The sequence below is a fragment of the Leopardus geoffroyi genome, chromosome C3 (genome assembly GCF_018350155.1).
Source record: "Leopardus geoffroyi isolate Oge1 chromosome C3, O.geoffroyi_Oge1_pat1.0, whole genome shotgun sequence".
Lineage (NCBI taxonomy): Eukaryota > Metazoa > Chordata > Mammalia > Carnivora > Felidae > Leopardus > Leopardus geoffroyi.
The window spans coordinates 106,866,029-106,886,437 of NC_059338.1; the positions used below are offsets into that span (position 1 = coordinate 106,866,029).

A 20,409-nucleotide genomic window follows, 5' to 3' on the forward strand; every position below is an offset into this window, starting at 1 on the left:
TGGGAAGGAAAAATAAGGTGGATTATGACCGGGTGAAGAATAATTCAAATTTAGCGGCTGTAAGAACAAGAGGGAGCCTAAGAGATCAAAGTTAGTCCAAACCCCATTTTATGCATGAAAAAATTGAGGCCCAGGAGAAACAGAAGTGAAGGGCCTGCCCCAGCTCCCGCAGCTCAGTTATTCGTGCATTGTTAATGAGCACTTAGCAAGCACTGATTAAGTGGCAGGCATTTTGCTGGGTGATGGAAACTCTCACAAAACTGACTGTCCAGGGGAGGAGAAAAGGTCGTGAAAGGCAATGATCACAGAATAATGCAGGGAACACGGCACCAGCAGGGCTCAGGGTGGACCGTGGGTGTCCCACACCTCAGCTCTAGGCTCGTTGCTTGCTTGATGCCCGTGAGCTCTGGGTAGAAGAAAGCTTGTTTTTAAAAATCTGGCCTACTGAGCTGCCCATTGGAGCTACATCAGATCAGAGGCCTGTGCTTTCAAAGAGACTGCAGTTTTCCAATCTCATGTGCATTTAGAAGAGAACATCCTAAATGTGCCTTGTGCTCGGGCAGGTCCTAAGAGAGCATTCGCATGTCTCGGGACTAGCACAACGTCACTGCCCGTGGACGCCACCACCAGTCCCGAGGGAGGCAGTGAAATTTAATCCAGAGCTTCTGACTTCCAACCCCTTCGCTGGGCTACCACCTGAGACATATTCTGGCTGGAGTCCACCACAAGCAGGCATGGTGGGCCCTTCACCAAGTCATAAAGTCAGTTTGAAAGGGGTGTTTGACCGAATGGGAGCCCAAGAGGTTTGGGAGGAAATGGCAAGTTGTTGGTGGCCTCTACCCAAGCCCCCCAATCCCCCCCCCCAGACTTCAGCATCCCCTCCCTTCTACCAGTGGTTCTCAAAGGTCACTGCCCCTTGGAATCGTCTGGGGAGCTTAAAAAATCCCTGTGTGATTTTTTTTCCACCTATATGATGGAGCGAGGGGAGCACAGACCTGGGTGTTCCTGGGGAGCAAGCCTCCGCTGCTCATGTCTCCAACGGGAGAAATCACAATCCCAAACACCCTCGGAGGACTGGCTGTGTGTCAGTCGCTGATAAGAGGGCTTTACAGGATCACCTTTCTTAGTTCTGACAACAATCCTTTGAGTTAGTGATTACAGCTCCATTTTACAGATGAAGAAACTGAGGCTGGAGAGCTTAAGTCACGGTGCCCAAGGTCACATGACTAGCAACAGGCTACAGCCTCGCACAGCCTCCAGGGAAAGCTTGCACACTTAACTCCTCCAAGGGGCAATGGGACAGACAGGCAGCTCCCCAGGTATAGTCATCTTCTCTCCTGGGGCCATCCCCTTCCTGTTCTGTCTCCTGGGATCCTGACCCTTGATGGCCACTGCTCTCCAGCCTTCCGTGACTCACCACCTGCTCAGGTCATTCTTCCTGCTACCATTGCTGTCTGCCTCCAGCGGGACTGTTCTCCCAGGGCCTCAGGCCTCCTCAGGGCTCTCATGGGGACCCTCCTTATCCTTCATCCCTCCAACTCAGCCCGCTTCCTTTTCTGCTCCCCATCCCCACCTGACAGTGGAGTTTTGGCTTCAGCCCAGCAGTCCTCCTATGAGAGCAGAGAGCAGGGAAGAGGGAGCCTGGAAGGTTCCTTCCTCTACTTGTCATTTCCTGGCTGGTTCTGCCATGAGGGCCGATAGAGAGCTTAGCCATCCTCAGAGAGCTGATATTCACTGACAGCTCACTGAGTGCCAGGTGCCTTCCATACATCATCTCATATCAAACTTGCCAGAAACTTGCAAGGTCACTATCACACCCCAATCTCACGCATAAAGAACTGGGGTCTGTCTTCATTCACCAAGCTAGGAAAGTGGCAGAGGTGAGATTCCAACCCCTGGCCATCTGCTCCATGGCCCACATCTTCTCCATGACATCACAAGAGAAAGGTAAAGGGACAAGGAGCACTTACAGAAGTGTCCCTCAGCCCTAGATGTACCCCCAGACCAGCAGCCTCAGCATCACTGGGGAGCCTGTTAGAAATGCAGGCTCGCAGGCCCCGCCCCACACCTACTGAATCGAAACCTGCGTTTTAACAAGATCCCAGGTGATTTCAGTGCCTATTAAAGTTTGAGAAGCCTGGGTCTGGGTCCGTGGTCCGCCCTCCGCAGCCCTGGCTGAACACTGGAATCACCTGGGGAACTTTGCAAACACACACCCGTGGTTCAGACTTCAGGGGGCTGGGGGCAACCTAGGCATCAGAGGGGTTTGCTTCTGTTTTGTTTCGCGGTTTAGCTCCCCAGGTGATTCTAAGGGGCAGCAACCTCTGAGACCCCTGTCAGGAAGAAGGGACAGGCTGAAGGCTGTGGAAGGTAGAAGCCACCAGCGACTTGCCGTCCCCTCCCAAAGCACAGCGACGCAGTCGGGGGTGGGAGGCCGGGGAGACCCGGTGCCGGGGCAGTGCCCAGCCGGGTCTCCTTCCCGCCGGTGCGTGCGGCTGGGCAGAGACCGGCTGCGGAAGGACGAGGGCTGGGAGCCTCCTTCTCAAGAACCCCGACTGTCTGGACGCTGGGAGGCCGCTTCGGGTGAGTTCGCGGGGTGCCGGTCTGCACCGAGAGCCCGGCGCCGGGCGAGCGGGGCGCCGCGAGCAGCGCGCGCAGGCGCAGAGCCGCGAGGCGCGGGACGGGGCGGCGGCTCCGGCCGGGAGGGGGGCGGCTCGGAGGGCGGGGGACGGGGTGCGGCCGGGAGAGCCCGCGGGCCTCCGCGGAGGGCCCCGCCCGCCCGGCAACAGCCGCCCGCCGAGGCCGCCTCCGGGAGGGGGGCGGCGGCAGGCCGGCAGGTGCGGCGCGGCCCCGGGAGGGCGCGTTCGAGCGGTTCTTTGTTTCCTGTCCGGCTCGGCCCCAGGCCCGGGCGCCAGCCGGCCAAAGCTGAGTCACGGCTGACTGCTGGGCGTGTGGCCATACGGCCCCCTCCCGGAAGAATGCGTTTCTTTCCTGAAGCCGGCTCCTCTAATGAGCTAGCAGGGACAAAAGCCAGAGAGGTGGCTTCTCTCCTACAAAGCCCTGCACTCACCCTGGGCAAGTCCAGGACCAAGGTCACCCCCACCCAGCCCCCCACCCTCGCAGCTCTCACACGGCCCTGAGCAGGAGCTGCCGTCCCCGAGGATGCCACCTCCAAGGGGATCATGATCTGGGGGCTCAAGGCAAAGCTTCGCGACAGATCCGCAGCGTCGTGGTTGGGGCAGGTTTCTCTGGGGCTGCTCCACCTGCCCGGGGTGTGGGGTACAGGCTGAATGGGTTGGCTTGGGATCACCTGGAGGACTTGTCAGAAATGCACTTTTCCCCAGCCTTGTTCGCAGAGGATAAGATGAGTAGAACCGGGGAAAGGCATGGAATCTGCATTTTAACAAGTACCCTAAGTTTTTTTAAAGCACGTGGTCGGTACACTTCACTTCTGAGTCGCTGATTATGTAGAAGTTCCCGGGACCACGGATGCGTCAACCACAAATGGGCGTCGCTGAATAACAAAGTTGAGTTCGCCTGGGGAGATAGAATTAGCAGATAACGATACAATTGGCAGAGGTGGGAGTCTGGCCAGGGTCCCCAGGCCCCCAAGCTTGTCTTTAGTTTATAAGCCCAGGTCAAACCTGCCCTGCAGGGATTCCCAGGGAGCTTCTCCAGAACCTCCTTTCTACTTTTGTGGTATTGAATACCACCTGAAATAAAGTGTCAGCTGGCACTTTTACGCCTCTTAGTATTATCGGGATGTCTTTCCAGTTTGGTATGTGGATTTGGGTATACTGGAGCTTAAGCCCCTATCAACCACTAACGGTCATTAACCCCAGAAGAATCTGTTCTGTCTAGATAGATGTCAGCTCAGGTGGATCTTTAGATGATCTCTACTTTAAAGCTGCTAGCCTATCACAAAAAGATAAAGAAAAAATTTACTGAAAATTAGGCTTATGAATACATTTATCCCTTTGGTGGGCAAATGTTATCCTGTTAACAGCCCATAATAGAAAAAAAAAAAAAAAGAACATGTTGTATTTTCTACAGTGAAGGCAGATGACCTTGGCTCACATCTCAGCTTTCCCACGTATTGGCTGGTAACCTTGAGTAAGTTTCTAACTTCTTTGTGCCTCAGTTTCCTTATCTGCAAAATGTAGTTGTGAATATTTATTGCTTCCAGATATAAGATTTGCAAGTGTCGTTTTGTGTAATTCCTATTTTCCAAATGAGGAAACAGGCTCAGAAAGGCTCGATACCAAAGTCACCCCACCTCGGCATACACCTGTTCCCTCCCCCATTGACCACATCTCTTCACTGCCTCCTCGCTCCTGACTGGCTGTCAGACAATAACTGTGCATATTCTCATGAGTGCACCCTAATGGCTAACATTTTTTTTTTTTTAAGCAGTTACTATGTTCCTTAAACTAGTGTAAATACTTAAATTAAATTCTTGCCACCCTTCCATGAGATGAGAATTGTCATCATCTCCCTCTCTCAGGACAGGAAACTGAAAGAGATATTTGAGATCACACTGCCAGGAAGGGGCAAAGCCAGAACTTCCGTGCGGCACTCTGGCTTCTGGGCCTGGGTACCAAACTGCTATACTGTGTTGCCAGTTACATGTATTACGTAAGAGGGGAGGGAGGCTCCCCACTCTCCTGATCCACCAATGCAGCAATGCTGAGACTTTTTCCTTCCCATCAGCACTGCACTTCTGGGTGCAAAGGCTCCTTCTACCGGAACACTTGTAACTCTCCCGGGCCTTTGAAAATTGGTGTTTATGTAGGACAGCTGAGAGGGGCTTTGGAAGAGACTTGCGTATAGGCCAGCATTGAACCCCCTGATTGCCTGCAGGCAAGCTTTCACAGAGGCCCACCCAGAGCAAGGGATGGACGCTGATGTGGCTCCCTGCTGAGGGGCTGGTAGTGTTGTCTCAATGCTGATGTGGCTCCCTGCTGAGGGGCTGGTAGTGTTGTCTCAATGCGGGAATATGGTTTGCAGGCTCAGCCTCCACCCATCAGCTGGTCTCCTGCACGGCAGCCAGCCTGACCCTCCCCTATGTGGTCACTCTTATAACACTGAATTTTTGGGTGCGTGCTAGGATATGGACATTAGGTGCGACTCTGGTGAGGTTTCAGATGTAAATAAGGAACATGTTATTGGGAACTGGAGAAAAGGTGATCCATTTTTTTTTTTTAACTGTTTTTATTATTTTTGAAAGAGAGAGAGCATGAGCAGAGGAGGGGCAGAGAGAAAGGGAGACACAGAATCTGAAGCAAGCTCTAGGCTCTGAGCTGTCAGCATAGAGCCTGATGCGGGACTTGAACTCATAAACTGCTAGGTCATGTCCTGAGCCGAAGTCGGACGCCTACCCGACTGAGCCACCCCGGTGCCCCAAGGTGATCCTTGTTATAAAGTGGCAAAGAGCTTGGCTGAATTCTGTTCTAGTGTTTTGTGGAAGGTGAAAGTTGTGAACTGTGAAGTTGAACATGCAGCTGAGGATATCTCTGAGCGAAGTGGTGAGGGAGCCGCTTGGTATTACCTGAGCCCTCATAGAAAAATGCAAAAGGGGAGACATGAATTAAAGAAGGAATCGTTAAGCAAAATGGAGCCAGAGCTTGGAGTCTTAGAAAATGTTCAGTCTGCATAACTGCAAAAAAAAAAAAAAAAAAAAAAAGGGAAAGAAAGGTATGGCTGAACAGCCACTTAATAACGCGGGTGTCTGCTCTAATCAGCCAGCTCGGTGGAAGCCGGGAAAATGATAGGGTTATACCAGCAAAGACACGGCCGGACAGAATGAAGGCAAGTTCACAACCTTCTTGTATGCTACAGGACCGGCGTCTGTCAATGTGCACTGTTCTTCAAGGAAAAAGAAGAAGGGCCCTAAAGGCAGTTGAGAGGTGATTAGGCCATCACTTTGCAGGCCAGAAAGTCTTCTTGAGGGAGCCTCCCTCCCCGACTTGACAAAACTGGCAGAGGTGGGACCATTGCCGCAGGGGGTCGGGAAGGCAGCGCACTGAACCAAAGACCTTATTCTCCAGCCTTAAGATCTAGTGGAATTTGCCTTGTTAACCTGTGGGCTTGCCTGAGATCCATTGCCCCTTCCTTCTTTCCTGCTTCTTCCTTTTGGAACGGGAATGCCTATCCTGTGTCTGTCCTACGGGTGTATTTTGGGAGTATGTAACTTAAATGGTTTCGCAGGCTCACAGCTGGAGAAGAATGTGGCCTCAGAATGAACCATACCTTGAGTTGCCTGGATCGATTTAGATGGTATTTCGATGAGACTTTAAACTGGAGATTTTAGAGTCGCTGCTGGAATGAGGCAAGACTGGGATAGAATGGACGTATTTTGCATGAGAGGACACAAATGTTATGGACCGAATCGCGCCCCTCACCCACCCCGGGCCCCTGTGACAGTATTTGGAGGTGGGGGCCTTTGGGAGGTAGTTAGGGTTAGATGAGATTCCTGTCCTCGGCCTACTCACCCTGTCTCTGCCGTGTGCGGGCACAACACGTGTGCCGTCTGCAAGGCAGGAAGAGGGTTCTCACCAGACGCTGGCCCCGCCGGCACCCTGATGTTGGGGCTCCCAGCCTCCAGAACTGGAAGAAAATAAATCCCTGCTGCTCAAATCACCCAGTCTACAAGATTTTGCGATGGCAGCCCAAGCCTGCTAAGACAATTCTCGAAGTCCTGTTCTGAACGTTTAAAAACCTTGACTTCTCGAGGCGGCAAGGATGCCTCTAACAGACTTGGGAGAAGCTCTGCACAAATTGCTGGGGGCAGGGGTGGGGTGTGAAAAGGGAAGAAACAAAGAATACTGTTTCACGGCAGGGCTTGGTCAGGCACTATGCTGAGCTCCACTCTGGGGTAACCCCGCCTCTGGCCCACAAACACCCGGGGAGAGCTGTTATTTCTGGCTGGCTGTTGACCAACCAGCTCTCCGGGCAGCTCGTACTCTTTGCTTCTCAAACGTCCCTCCTAGGACACCTCATAAAGCACGATCCAGTGCCCCGCGAGCTGGGAGGACGCCTGTGGCTCAGGACCCGCCGTGTGCCTTTGCTTGGGTCTCTGCCGCCTGAGCTCTCCAGCATGAAGAAGACCTACCCGGCCTGAACTCCAGTCGTCCCTCAAGGCTTCTCCCTGCCCATTCCCAAAGTCTGTCCAGCCTCCAGGCAGTGTCGTCAATAAGAGAGAGAACTGATCTGAGTTTTACTTCCTGTGGATAAACAGAAAAATGGCCCCAAGCTGGGCAGCAGCTGGGGGAGGAGGAAGGGAAGGTAACCAACATTCCTGAAGCTTCTGATAGATGCCAGTTGTTCTACCCTCAGGCCGCAGGGACCCCCATGGCACCCTGGGCAAACAGGCAGGGAGAGGTGAAGCTGCTTGCCCAAGATCACCCAGCTAGAAAGGGGCAGAGGTGGGCGTGAGGGGAGCCGCAGTCCATCCTAAACGTACCCCTGTCCCCAATACTACACTGCCCTCAAGGACCTAGACCACCAGCATCCACTGCGGGTACCCAGCCACTCGGCGCTCTCCTCCCTGCTGCACCTGCAATGGTCTGGGAGCTCTAGAAGAAACACTGATGCCCGGGTCTGTCCCCCCAGTTCCTCATTTTGCGGTCTGGGGTTCAGCCCGGTATTGGGCTTTTAAAGATTTCCAGTGATTCTAACATGCAGCCAGGACTGAACTCCACTCTCCTCAGGGATCCACATTCCCTCCCTCTGTAAAATGGGGCAAATGGTACCTTCTGAACACGGTGTTGTAAGGCTGAACTGAGAGGCCTAGGCGGGGAGGCCTGGGGAGGGACGGGACACCCTTGACAAGGGCTACGGGAGCCCCTGTCCTGTGCGCCGCGTTATGCCACGGATGGGTTTCCCTGCACATCGACTCAGCTGCCTCCCCTGAATGGATGGTGTGCCACCCTCCTTGCATCCATCCAGCTCCTTACAGCCCGTGGAACCCTTCGCTCCGTGAGACCGTGAGACCGTGAGACTGAAGCTGCCACATCGTGGTCCTCAACAAAAGCCTGTTAAACAGGCGGATGGATGAGGTCCTCTGACCTTCACAACAACTTTGAGAAGTAAACTGGGGAGAGTTCCTTACCTCCCCTGATTACCTACAAGACGTGGGGAATCCAAAGTCAAGTCAAGGTTCTGGCACCAGCTGTATGTCCCAGGGACGCAGTTCAGAGAACTTCTCAAAGCTTTTGTTTCTTCATTTTGTGAACTAGGAATTTCTAATAATTCCCCTGTTGTAAGTCTGTTCTGAAGAGCTGCTGAGACAATCTATGGGGAAAACTTTCATATAAACTATTATTTGATGAGGGAATTGAGGTTTGGGGAGGCTAAGTGATTTGCCCACAGTCACACAGTTAGTAAATAGTGAAGCCAGAACTTGAACCCAGGACCAAAGAATTTCTGGGCTTTTCTCATTCCCCGTATAGAAGCACAGGCCCACATGTACTTTAAAAACAAAAACGAACACTCCAATAAGTACCTGGTTGTAGAGAGAGATTCAAATATTTGGAGCCTTAGGAGGTTCTGGGGATTTTGGGCTCCCAAGTTGCCGTGTTGCAGTGAATTTTGCAGAAAGGCAGGGCTGGGCCTTGGGTAAAGGTTCTTGTTTGTTTGTTTTGAATGTTTTATTCATTTTTTTTTTTTTTTTGAGAGAGAGAAAGAGAGTGAGATAGAGTGAGAGCCGAGGAGGGGCAGAGCGAGAGGGAGGCACAGAACCCAAAGCAGGCTCCAGGCTCCAAGCTGTCAGCACAGAGCCCGACGTGGGACTCGAACCTGTGAACCGTGAGATCATGACCTGAGCTGAAGTTGGACGCTTAGCCGACTGAGCCACCCAGGCACCTGGGGTAAAGGGTTTTTTTTTTTTTTTTTTTATATGGGAGGACCAGCCTGGAAGAAAATTCAAAGAAATGAGTAAGCAAAGGACTTTGTCCGAGGTGGAGAAGCTGAGAGGAAACCACGGAGAGGAAGAGGCAGTAGTGTGGGGGAAAAGCCTTCACCCCCTCGAGGGGGCCTTGCACCCGGAAGAGGGGCTCTAAGCAGCTCGGGGCAGAGCCCCCAGCTCACAGCCCAGGCCCGGCTGAGGAAGGGGATTAGAAGATCCCCCCTGTGCCTGGGGGGCTATGGGCCGGTGTTCGCTCACCTGAGTGCAAGCTACTGCCTTGAAATCACACTAGAGAAGGAAGGAACCCGGCCTTACTGACCACCCGTCCTGTCACCTGTGATCACAGTACGATTAGGTTAGGACCTCATGCCTCTCAGTGAGAGAGGCCTTCTTTACCCCGTGACACAGGTGAGGCTCAGACACACTAGGTCACTGGCTACTTCCCAGGGCCCCTCCGTCCCCACGTACCCCGGCCACCCCTCTCATGCAAGCCCAGAATCCACGTGTCTCCTCTCCCCTGGGCTCCCAGTGAAGTCTGGGACAGACTGTGCGGGGCAGCCCAGCAGGCAGGCTGGCATTACCTAATTGCTGGCCGGCTTCTTTTGTCACCTCGTTTTTCCAAGCTGCCTGGCTCTGAAAGCCTCCACCTCAGACAGACAAATGAGACTCGAGCCTCGTTCTGCCGGAGCTCCAGCAAAAGGAAGAGATCAGAAGCTGTCGCCTTGATGGAGCAGCCGCCAAGATGCGTACAAAGCACTGGGGGCAGCGGATGTCTTTAGCAGGCGACAAAGCCCAGGCCAGTGCCCTACTTACGGCTGTGACTTCCCTTATTGGGCTCTGCCTTCCGCTGTGAGGTGCCTGGGGTCAGCATTCTGGGCTTTGGGACTTGATCTTCATCAGCCAGCCTCCCTAGGGAGAGAGCCCTTGTTAGAGCCGGCCCCTAGCATCCTAAAAGCCTCTCCTACCTCAGCCAGGCAGATGTTTCTGGGGTCAGGGAAGAAGAAAGCAATCAAAGGAATGCACTCAGTTGCACAGCCTCAAACAGGCAGGCCTTCGTGCCTGGGGGGTTGAAGCCAACTCCCCAAGCTGGTACAGGGTTCCCAGCTCAGAAGCACATCGCGCCCCCTCTGGGCTGTGGCCTGAGGCTGCAGCATCTGCCTCGGAGAGAAAAGTCACTGGAGAGGCCGAGGGTAATCGGGCCTCACCCTGTCCTTGTCCTGGCCGGTAGGTGGGGCGGACAGACAGCCCTGCTGCCCTCCCTGGACTTGGGCATCTCAAGGGTAGAAGCCGGGCCCACTGAACTAGGGATCTCCCAGCACAGGTTAGCCAAGTACTGTTCTGAGTGCCTTAGGTAATTAGCCCATTAACCGTCGCGTCAACCCTAGGAGGTTTGATTCCCGTTTTCCAGATGGAGAAACTGCCAGAGAGATTAGGCTCCTAAAGCTCATAAATCGGGAGTCAGGATTTGAATTCAGGCAGCGGAACTCCAGAGTCTGTGTTGCTAACCGTTACACGACGGTGACCCTCAGTGAACAAAGAAAGATGAGCGAGTGAATAAAGCAACCCGTTCGTGGCTTGCGGAGAGAATGACAAAAAAGCCTTCTGTTCAAAATTGTCTCCTCCACGAACCGTTGCAGGGCCTGAATCTGCCGTTGAAATACGTAACTTTTGAGCTTTAGTCTATGATCGTCTTCAAAACCTGGTCCTAAGAAATTGAGGTGATGGCAATATTGGCCAGGCACAATAGCCACCGGGAAGTCTAGGCCCGGGAAGAAGTCAACCGAATGTGTGAGGAGAGACACAGGGAGGTGGGGGTTTCCGCGAAAACACTGATATTGTCTGTGTTGTGGTGCAGAGGCCGGCGCATGGGCCGCAAAGCCTTGGAACTGGGGTCAAGTGGCTGTGCCGTCTACTGGCTGTGTGGCCCCCGCCAGGTCCGTGGCCTCTGCGAGCCCCAGTCTGCTCGTCTGTCAGTGGGGTTACCGATACCCGTCTCACGGCTTATGACGAAATAAGTGACTGTAGGTAAGACGGTCAACGAGCGGGAGCTGTTACACAGGTTATAGCTAAAAAATGTTAGTAACGATGACTGGCCTGTGGGTCACCTGTTCTTCCCTCCCAAACTGGTTTCTGCTCTGGCGACTCCACATGTGGTGTCCCAGGCACTCTGGTCAAGGCCCTCCCTCTCTCCCCAGCCCTGCCGTCCTTCTCTTCAGTGTCTTTCTTTCTGGGGTGTCCCCGGCCCTCCCCTCCCCGCCCTCTGCCCCAGCCTGGGCCCCCCCCGCTCCCTGTCACCCGTCCTCACCACAGGATGGGTGGACGAGGCTGTTGGAACGTCCACCTTTCCCAGTTTCCCCCAGTTTCCCCCTATTTGTCTAGTTCCAGCTCTTTGCCAGTTTGGGTCCCCAGCTGGTCTTCACGCCCCACGCCTTTTTCCTCACTGTCTTCTTGCTGCCCACTCCCTGGCTGGCTCCCTTTCGCTCCAGCTAAGCCCTAATTAACTTATGCACCAGCGGTAGGTGCATGCCGCTCCTTCCAAGTGTTCATCAAAGTCTTCTGCACCACAGACCCCAGACACGGGATACAGAGGGGCCTGGTCCCTGGGCGGCAGGGGTGGAGGGAGGGGGGGGTGTCGTCAGGGCAGGGCAGCAAGAGGATTCCTGACACCAAAGAGGGAGGATCAGCGGTCTTCTGTGTGTCCTGGGGTAATTCATTTGTCTGTCTGTCCCGCCAGGACAGAAGTCCCCCGTTCTGAACACACAGGAGTGGAGGAGGGCAGTGAGGGTGGCAGATACTTAATGAAGATGCCCGCGAAAGTGCTGGTAACCATCACTCCACTAAGGACTCACGATGATAACTAGTAATAGGGAAAGAGTCATCGTTGACAAAGCCTCTCCCATAAGCTCTGTCCCTTGAACCTCACCACCACCCCGTGACGTAATGGGTAAATCCATTTTACAGATGAGGAAACTGAGGCCAGGAGAGTTTAAGTGATTTTGCCAGGGCCTCAGCCACCGGGCTGATGACCTGAAACGCTTTCCTATCGTTTAGTCCTCGTCCTTTCGCATCCCTCCATCACCGACCCACCAGTGCGTCCTGGCTGGCCCGAGGTACCGAGCGTTTTGGAGGAAATCACGCAGCCATGGGGACTGTGGCCAAGGACAGACCCAGCCTCCGACCTCACCCAAGCTCTCGACACACTCCTTTTCCGGGGGTTGGCCTGCCGTCTCTATGTCCTCCTTAAAAACAGTTCCAGACCGTCCCTTCCCTCCTTCCTCGTCCCCTTCACACTCAGTGGGTGACCTCGTTTCCTGTTACTCCAGAAGGTCGTGGCCCTGGGGCAGGAATAACCCTTAGTTCCAGCCCCACGCCTGCCTCTACCCCATCTTTGTTTTCTCCTCTTAGTCTTAGGGCCACAGATACTCTTCCTGGTTAAGGCCTCCCCTCAGTCAACCCTTGACCCGCCTTCCTAGCTCTGTGGCATCCTTCTCCATCAGCAACCAAACTTCCCTTCCGAATTCCTACCCCCTTCCTCTGGACCCATGTCCCTGGCCTAGGAACATGCTGTTGTCTCTCCCACCTTCCTCACCCCTGCATTTCTCACTCTACTTCCCCATCCCAACTAATTTCGTGAAAGGATAGTCTACACCGGGTCCATCCACCTCAGCACTACCGACGTTGTGGACCAGATCACTGTGGTGGGGACTGTCCCGTGCAGGTGCTTGGGTTTGCTTGGACTGTAGACTTGAAGGCTTAAACCTGGAGGTGTATTTCCCCCACTTCTGGCGGCGGGAAGGCTGAGCTCGAGGTCTGGCGGAGTTCGGTCTCTAGTGGGCTCTCTCCCTCGCCCACAGATAGCCGTCCATCACCACATCCTCAGTAGCCCGTCCTCAGAGTGCTCAGAGCGAGGCTACTGGCTCTGGGGTCTCTTCTTATAAGGACACTAGTCCCATCGTGAGGGCCCAGCCCTCCTGAGCTCATCTAACCCTAACTGCCTCCCGATGCCTCCTTTCCAAACTCTACGACTTTGGGGTCAGAGCTTCAACCTGAGGATTCGGTGGGGGGAGGGGGGGGGACACAAGCACTCAGCCTCTAGCAGCACGGGGGGACACTTAGCAGCATCTACCCACAAGACACGCTTTCCGTTCAGTTTGGGAAGGATGCAAGGACCTCAGCTGCCAGCAGTGATGATTGTGATGGCGTCCAATTGTGACAGCTGTGGAGAAGCCCCGTTGTGACAACTGAAAGGGTTTCCAGACCTTACCAAACATTTCCTAGAGGAAAAAAGCTTGTCTCCCTGTCCCCTGTTGGGAACCACTGGTCTACACTATCTATTCCCCTTTCTTATCTTCATTCACTTCTCAATTCGCTTGTAATTCCGTTTCTACTTCTCTGCCATCCTACTGAAACTGCTTTCGGAAGCACTCCCTATACCCTGCACGGTGCAATCGCTCGTGTCCGTTGTGCTGGGCTACGTCACTCCACCGGAAACCACCTCTCCTTGCTTCTGAAAGCCTCTACTCTATGGTCTCCGGAGGAAGCCCCTGGTAGTCGCCCTCCTGACTGCCAGCCTTTCTCCGCCCTTCTTGCAGCAAGAGCTCCGCTTCTCCCACGAGACTGAGATGCTAGTTACTCACTATCCAGCCTTTTTTGCAGCTGGGACTGGTTAATGGGGTGTGAGGGAGAGTCTACGTGGGAGAGCTTCACAGGGAACATTTACTTTCTGATACGAGGGGAGGAGGGACACAGAGAGAAAGCCACATTGTTGGCAAAAAAAAAAAAAAAAAAAAAAAAAGGTGTCTGGAGTTGCTGCAACCATTTTGCCAACATGAGGGAAAGCCCCAACAGGCCTGACTTAGCCATGGAACCAGCCTTGGAGTTGCCCACTTACAGACCTCTTGTGAGAGAATTCGCGTCCCTAGTACCTGATTCTTCAGCTTTTTTATTCATTCAGCGATTTGATTACTTGCAACCACAAGTCCCCTGACCGATCCAGCTTCTGAGACTCTACCCGGGCCTCGTTCTCATACTTCTCTGGCCGATCCTTTGCCACCTCCTCTTAGGTTTCCTCCTCCACCTTCTCCCAGACACGGTGCTGTTTCCAAGGCTCCTGGTCCTCACTCCATCCTCACTCCGTCGCGTTGAGGACATCCTAGGTGCTGATGACCCAAATCTGAGCCTGCTGCTATCTCTTGAGCTTGAAACGCTTATGCCCAGCTGCCTGCTAACATATAGTCGCTTTGTTGTTTCCTTCTAGCTCTCTTATCTCTGTCCCCCTCTCAATGTTGGGGCTCCCCAGGCCTCATTCCAGTGTCCTTTCCCCTTTTCTAGCTATACTTTCCGCCCAGGTTACCTCATCCGTTCATGTCCCTTTAGATGACATTTGTACGTTGAAAACCCGAGGTTATGTCTCGAGCACAGACAGAGCTCTCTGTTGAGGTCTGGATTTGACAGGAATGGCCCACGAAGCTGTCACACCCACATGCCGGGTACTCCGTTCATCCTCCTGAGAAGCTGCTCCTCGATGGTGCGTTCCAGCTCAGTGACGCCCACCTCTGTCCTCCCAGACCGGAACCAGCGGGTGCTCTCGTCTTGCAGATTCCAAGAACTGCCAAGTCCCTCTGATTTTACCTCCGAAATCCCCCTCTGCTCCGCCCCTTCTGTCCCCGGCTGCCTGATTCTGGCCGCAGGCCAGGCCACAGGTCGTACTGCAGTCCCCTCCCCATGACCTACCGCCTCCTCCCCTGCTTCTCTGCAATCCGGCCTCCGGCCTGCAAGCGGAGCGATGGTTCCAACGTGCAAATCTTGCTCTGTCACTTTTCTGCTCAGATTTCTTCAGTAACTCACCGTTCCCTTCTAGTAGTGATTTTCAAACCATTTTCAGCGGAAGGACTCCAATATACAATAAAGCAAAGCAGAAGAGTAGCAGTTGAAGTTAGGGAGGGACATCTGGAGGCCCTCCTAGATACTCAGCCTCCCCATCCCCTCCCCCAGTCCAAACCCACACACGCGTGCACATATGCACATGCGTGCACGCACACACACCGATGCCTGTGTCACTTTTGTGCCATTCAGTCTGCCTTCCCCGGATGTACAGGAAGCACCACGCCACATCCCTGGTAATATCTAGCATCTGTTGGATACTCTTGAATAACATGCCGCCCCCTACTTTACACGATCCATTTCAGAACCGTATTTTGAAGCGTCACCAAAGAAAGTCACCCATTTTGGTGACTGGGTGCAATGCAGGGGCCTGTATTCTCTGTCACTTGGTACAGCGAGGGCTGGTCTCACCTGACTCTGGAGGACTTGGGCTTCCTACTCCAACTCATCCTTGGCTGTAAGCACAAAAGAAACGCTTCCGAGCCCTCATTGCATCACCCTGACAGTGCTGCCTCAGCGATCAGTTGCTGGAACACGTTTAGCCAGTTGGGACTGAACTGCTGGACGGCGGGACCAGACTAATACGAACAATGGAAACCAGGTCTCTTTTCAGGCTCCTGCTCACTCAGGGGCCCAGGCCGCTCCGCCCCTGTGGAAGGGGTGACACTGGCAGGAACGTTCCAGGTCCAAACCCCAGCTCATGCCTCTTAAGAGGCATGTGCCTGGGCTGGGTAACCACTCCAAGCCTCAGTTCCCATATCTGTGACATGACTGTCATTAGGATGAGGACAGTGTCCGTCAAATGCCAAATGTGGTTTCTCGACAAGTGATGGTTTTTAGGGGGCACCATACAACGGTCCTTTCCCATTCCTACCTGGGCTCAGAGGTCGGCGCTTCTGGATTTTCTGAATGACCGACTTCACCCCTTCTTCCTGCTCTGTAAGGTGGGGGTGAGTTTGTGCATTCCTGGTATAGCCCCGCCTGGGCCCTTATTTTAGACACCCACACCCTTGAGGTCAGCTGCCCGGGCAGCCTCAGCCTCCACAAGGGAAGGGAGCTCTGCCATTTGGGGGGCAGTTCACTTGGGGCAGGAAGGATTAAGAAACCTCTTGCGGCTGATACGTGTAAGCGCTCGATCCAGAGAAATGTATCTTGTTTGCATCCTGACACCCAGTAATGGCTTTTAGAAAGGCGAGCTCAAGCAACAGGTGAGAGTGTGTACAAAGCCAATGTCAGGCATCCCTGTGGTTCTGAGAACCTTCGATGGTGAGTGTGTTCCATGTGACGTCAGAAGGGCAGGGGTCCGGCGGGCCCACTCAAGCACCTAGGCGGCCGAGAACCGCCGCTCACTCTATTGCAAAGGAGCAGGGGGGGGACCTGAAATGGGCCGAGGACAAAATCGGGCCCTGGCTTCCTCCTGGAAATGCCATGGGGCCCTGTAGAAGAGGCAGTCAATTCATGTAGAGTACTTCATACACAGCCTGGCACCCGAGTGAGTAAATGCTGGCCTTTGAAGCTCGGTGGAACTTTTCTTGGAAAGAATAAGGGGATTGTAAGTAGAGCTGAAGCCAACACAGAACTGGTCATGGCATCCCCATTGCCAGTCCCTTCGGCGTCTTCCAGTGAGGACAGGCCTCGTGCATAGCCCGCAAACCCACAGACGCTGGCTCACCTGCTGTCACCCTTGGCCCCTGCTGTCACCCTTGCTTGCTCATGCCAGCCACAGAGCCTCATTTCAGTTCTTCAAGGAAGTGACCTCTGACCTTTCCTGGTTCCCAGATGCTTATTCCCCCTGCACCTGCCTCCCAAGGCCAAAGAGAGCAGCCCCCCAACAGGCAGCCCTCCAGGCAGCCTTGCCCCTGGGATTGTCGCTCTCTGGGTAGAGATACTCCGGGAAAGCAGCCCCTGCGAAGAGGAGAAGCCTTAGGAAGGGACAGGGTCTTGCTTGCTTTCCTTGCTCCTGTGTGCCCACACCTACATCCTCAGGGCTCCCTGTGCCCTGTGACCACCTGCCGGAGGGGGAGGGCAGGGGGCTGTGAGGCACAGTACCCTTCCCCGGAGAGGAAAGGAGAGTTGCTCTTTTAAGCCGGACAGCTGCACGGGTGCTCAAGTGTCAGCAGGGGAGGTTAGGCAGCACAGGCACACGCGCCTGAGATTTATGCCTTGCGAGGCCAGAGCTGCTACCCGAGCGGCCTGCCTTTGTGACTCGTCTGTGCCCCCTACACCCGGCGACACGGCTCCGTTTGTTCACTCGGTGTTACTCAGGCTGAGAAGGAGCTGTAGAAATCGTGGGAGGGCGAGGGCTGCTGTTGAATGAGACAACACCTGAGAACGGCTTTGGAAACGGCGGATCAGGGCAGTGCCGTCCCGCCGTCATCGCCAGAAAGAGCTGGAAAGAGTGCCCTGGGACTTACAGGTGGACCCGGGAGAAAGGAAATGGCCTGGAGTAGCGCTGCTCACCTGCTCATTTGCAGAAGCCATGAGGTGAGTGTCTTGAATGATCCCCAGGCTTTCTCCACCTGCAAGATTGGGCAGCAGATAAGACTGTTTTCTTCGAGAAATAATCATTAGTATCGATGGCAGGGCTGACTTGCTCAGTATTGTGCCAACCACTTCACATGCCTGACCTCTATAATGCTCACTGCAGCTCCGAGAGAGAGGGACCATTATGTAGATAAAGAAACTGAGGTCCAGGGATGCTTAGATAACCTGCCCAAGGTCACACACAGCCAGGATGCAAACCTGGGTCATCTGACTCCTGAGCACGTTTCTCCTGTGTGCCCAAGGACTTGTCCAAAGACAACTTTTCAAGAAGGGGTTAACTCAGCAACCAGGTTCCGTTAACCCTGAGCATCTCAACCTTGGTTGTGCTGTACCATCTGGAGGTAAATAGAGTAACCACGCCCCATCTTAGACCAATGGAGTCAGAATCCTGGGGAGAGGTGGGGTCTAGGTATAACCGTCTTTTTGTTGTTGTTGTTGTTGGTTTTGTTTAACTTTTTTAAAGTCTATTTATTTTGAGAGAGAAAGAGAAAGGTGGGAAGGGGCAGAGACAGAGGGAGACAGAATCTCACGCAGGCTCCACACTGTCAGCACGGAGGGGGATGCAGGGCTCAAACTCAGGAACCGGGAGATCATGACCTGAGCCAAAGCCGAGAGTCGACGCCAAAGTCGAGAGTCAACGCTTAACCTACTGAGCCACCCAGACGCCTCTGGGCATGAACGTTTTCTAAAAGCATCTCAGGTGGTTCTAGGATGGCCAAGGTTGGTCAGGAAGGGCACTTCAAGCAAATGGGGGCAAAGGGCTGTCCATTCGGCCCTGCTCCGTCCCTGCCTCTCTGCGCCAGCCCCTTCCTCCCCCAGGACTGCTGAGCGCAAGCCAGGAAGTCTGACTTTCGCCCTGACCTTGGCACAGCACTGCCTCCTGGGACTGCTCTGAGGGTCCCTCCCGCCTGCTCTATGATTGACACAATCTACCTGGAGCTGTCCTTAACTAGCACAACCGGTGGGCCCAAGAGGAAAAGGAGCAAAAAAGCTTTTTTTTTTTTTTTTTTTTTAATTGGGTCAAGAGAAAACCAGAATTATAAAAAATGCAAGTCACGGTTAGAACGCCGGTCGTTTTTCAGGCCGCTGCCGTGCTCTGCACCTCCTACGTGGGAGAGCCGGTGCCCAGGTGAGGGGTGGGGGCCCAGTGTGCGATGCGCGAGCCAGCCACCATGCTGGCCGTGTCTGTGCCTGATCCTGGCCCGGCCCCGAAGACACCCCACGAAGGAGACACTGTTAGGGTCCTATGACGAACGAAGAGGCCGAAGTTCACTGTGACCAGGTAGCACCGGAGGAGAAGGCAGCCCGGCACCATCTTTCCGGGGCCAGCCTAAATGGCTCCACTTGGTGGTGTCTCCTGGGGGGTGAGGGGACCGCCGGGTCCCCCCTGCTCCACTCGCCTCTTTTGTCTCCTCTCCATGCACTCCACAGGCTCATAACATGGGCTCAGGTGACCCCAGACCTACAGATCTGGGGCCATCAGTCAACACTGGCCACCCACAGAACCACTCCCCATCAAGGCCACCTTGACTGCGGGTTTGCTCTGTGTTCTTGAGAAATCAGGAGAGGACACTCAGCCTCCCGGGCCCTCGCGCAGTGGGTATGAAGTCCCAGGGCCTGGGAGGGATGGCGTGTGAATTCTCTGAGAGTCCTCCATGTGCCAGCCAGACACAGCTGGAGCTCAGACTGTCCCCACCCCCCCCCCCCGCCCCCCAGATGACCCCTACGGAGAACTCCCTGTCCTGTCTGGCTCTCTGACCCCACTCTCCCACCAGCCTTCCCACGCCCCCCACATGCAGACAGGGTGGGAAAGGGAGGCCCGCTTCGGGGCTGGGGAGAAATACTTGCAATGTCACATACTGTGCCCGAGTCGTCATTGTCCTTCTTGCAGTAAAGAGTATTCGCTCTTCCATTCAGCTCACATTCTTGAGCCCCTCAGCTAAGTTAGGGGCCGGGCCTGCCAAAAGATACAGCCCAGAGCTGGGGGCACTCGCAGTTTTGTGGCATGAACAGAGAGTTTAGCCCAAGTTGTTGAGCTATGGGATGATTGCAGTCCCAGAAGCATATCCAAAATCCAGCGTTAGCCCAGAGGAAGGCGTGGGTAACTTTTGAGGGGAGAGGTGCCAAGTCAGGGGAGTCCAGAAAGATAGCTTTGAGCGACACATGACCTCTGAGCACACAGGCCAAGGTCTACCTCCTCCCTGGAGTCTGATCTGACCGTTTCGCCATCCCTGTTCTCCCCTTCCGGGAACCAAACAGCACGTCTTTATGTTTTCTTGCCTTTCACAGATAACCTCGTAATTCCACCTTGTTCACGATGGGTTTTGTTTTGTTTTGTTTTGTTTTGTTTTGTTTTGTTTTGTTTTTGTCCAGGGCCCCCTGTCTCAACTGGGTTTCAAGTTCCTTAGGGCATAGACCATTTCTGGTATTTTCTCTCCTCCAGAGGGTTAAGACAATGCTGAGCACCCTTGAATGCTTAAGAAACATGGATTGAGCGGGGCACCTGGGTGGCTCCGTCCGTTAAGCGTCCGACTTCAGCTCAGGTCATGACCTCGCGGTTTGTGGGGCTCAGGTCATGATCTCGCGGTTTGTGGGTCCGAGCCCCGCGTCGGGCTCGGTGCTGACAGCTCAGAGCCCGGAGCCTGCTTCGGATTCTGTGTCTCCCTCTCTCTCGGCCCCTCCCCCGCTCACACTCTGTCTCTCCCTCCTTCAAAAATAAATAAAGATTAAAAAAAGAAACATTGATTGAGCTGGTGACTGAATGGCTGTTGGAAAAGTTTTGGAATTTGATAGCCAGTTCCAGGCGAAGTGTGGGAACACAAATGGGGGCACGATCGGCGAGAGGGACTGTGTTGCTGTGATGGGTACTTTCCATCAGAGGACCCGTGAAGCAGACCTTTACTCTGGATCAAGGGCAGGTGGGGAAGGTGGACAGCTTTTAAATTTCTCGCAAGCTGCCTTTCCGTAACGTAATCTATGACCTAAGTGTAGTCAAACAGAGCTGTAAAATTAATTTCAAAGTCAAATATTGGGTCGAGGATTATGGGCTCTTTAGGGGTGATTAAAACTGCTATTCT

The 20,409-nt window shown here is 54.0% G+C and overlaps 1 long non-coding RNA gene across 1 annotated transcript in view; it reads left to right on the plus strand.

Annotated features, from left to right (window-relative positions):
- Positions 1–1,944: 1,944 nt before the first annotated feature.
- The window catches only part of LOC123585661, a 40,619-nt gene continuing 22,154 nt past the window's right edge, over positions 1,945–20,409 (plus strand). Inside the window, exon 1 of the long non-coding RNA XR_006706355.1 lies at positions 1,945–2,583. This is a non-coding gene — a long non-coding RNA (uncharacterized LOC123585661). The remainder of the gene's footprint in view (positions 2,584–20,409) is intronic.